The following is a 1,944-nucleotide window of genomic DNA, read 5'->3' as shown; positions in this document are numbered from 1 at the left end:
GAACGCAACAAAAGGGAAGAAAAGAAAGTAAGAATGGCACTTTGATACCTTCAAAAGATGTTAGCTGAGGCAAAACCTGCTTCCCACTCCTTCCTTGCTTCAATTTCCTTTGCACTCTTAGCTTCCTTCCTCCAAGATCCTCTTTTCCAAGCTTCAAACCCACACCAAGGCACACACACACGAATTAGGGTTTTAAGGGCTCTCAAAGACTGTAAGGAGGCCTAAAGGAAGCTGAGGCTCCTTTAAATAGGGGTGCAAACCCCGGGATTTAGGGTTTCATCTGCCAGCTCCTACTCGCCGATTCCCAAAGTGGACTCGCCGAGTAGGTCACTAAACACGTGTTCTCACTCCACTTCTACTCGACGAGTAGGTCGACCAACTCGTCGAGTAGAACTTCATCCAGAAATTCTTAATTAATTAATACCTGGGGATCGGGGCGTTACAATTCTCCCCCACTTGAACTAGACTTCGCCCTCGAAGTCCACTAGAATAAACAATGTCGGGTAATGCTCGCGCATCTCCGCTTCCAGCTCCCATGTCCACTCGGATCCCCTCCGATGTTCCCACTGCACCTTTACTAAAGGTATTTCCTTGTTTCGCAGAATCTTCTTCTTCTTTTCCAAAATAGCTACAGGCTTCTCCACATAGTTCAGGCGCTCATCGACCTGAATGTCATCCAATGATACCACTGCCTCCTGGTCCATGATGCATTTCCGCAATTGCGAAACATGAAATGTGTTATGGATCCGGCTAAGTTCCTCCGGAAGCTGTAGCCTATAAGCCACCCTGCCAACCCTGGCAACAATCCTGAACGGCCCGATGTATCGGGGACACAATTTCCCCCTCTTCCTGAAGCGGATCACTCCCTTCCAGGGTGAGACCTTCAGAAGAACCATGTCACCCACCCTAAAATTCCAGCTCAGATCGGCGTCGGTCAGCATAACTTTTCTGCCGACTATGAGCTGTCTGCAGTCGCTGTCTAACCTGATGTATCATCTTGGTAGTTTGCAGAACTACCTCTATCCGACCCATCACCCTGTGCCCAACCTTGCCCCAACAGACTGGGGTCCTACACTTCCGCCCATACAACATCTCGGAAGGCGGGGGGCCAATACTGGAATGATAGTTGTTGTTGTAAGCGAACTCTACAAGCGGTAGGTGGGAATCCCAACTCCCACCAAAATCGATGACGCATGCCCTCAACATATCCTCGAGGGTCTGAATGGTCCGCTCAATCTGCCCATCAGTCTGCGGATGGAACGTTGTACTAAAATACAGCCTCATGCCTAGTTCCTCGTGGAACTTCTGCCAAAAACGGGAAGTAAATCGAACATCCCGATCGAAAATTATGGAAACTGGAACTCCATGGTGAGAGACAATCTCACGGACGTATAGGTCGGCCAACTTCTTCACCGACGAACTCTCCCGTATAGCTAGGAAATGGGCGCTCTTGGTTAATCGATCCACGATGACCCATATAGCATCGAAACCCTTTGCCGTCTTTGGCAACTTCGTGATGAAATCCATCGTGATCCGTTCCCATTTCCACATGGGAATCTCCAGGGGCTGCAGCTTACCATGCGGCCTCTAGTGCTCGGCCTTGACCATTCTACAGGTCAAGCACCTCTCAACAAACCAAGCGATATCTCGCTTCATGCCCGGCCACCAGTAAATTAAACTCAGATCACGGTACATCTTGGTGGCTCCCGGATGAAGAGAGAAGCGAGACTTATGAGCCTCCTCCATCACTGTCTGCCGGACCCCTCCGGACATCAGAACCCAAACCCGACCGTAACGAGTCAACACTCCGCGGCTATCCTGAACAAACCGGGAGCTTTTACCCTTAATCTTCTCCAACTTCCAGTTTTCCGGTCTCATACCCTCAACCTGAGCATCCCTGACCAAACCCACCAACTGGGAATCCACTGCTATCCTCATACACCT

This window comes from Lactuca serriola, chromosome 3, assembly GCF_051521515.1.
Source record: "Lactuca serriola cultivar US96UC23 chromosome 3, Lser_US96UC23_V15, whole genome shotgun sequence".
In the NCBI taxonomy this organism is placed as follows: domain Eukaryota; kingdom Viridiplantae; phylum Streptophyta; class Magnoliopsida; order Asterales; family Asteraceae; genus Lactuca; species Lactuca serriola.
The sequence above is the reverse complement of the archived record's forward strand: the minus strand, read 5'-3'. Positions refer to the sequence as shown.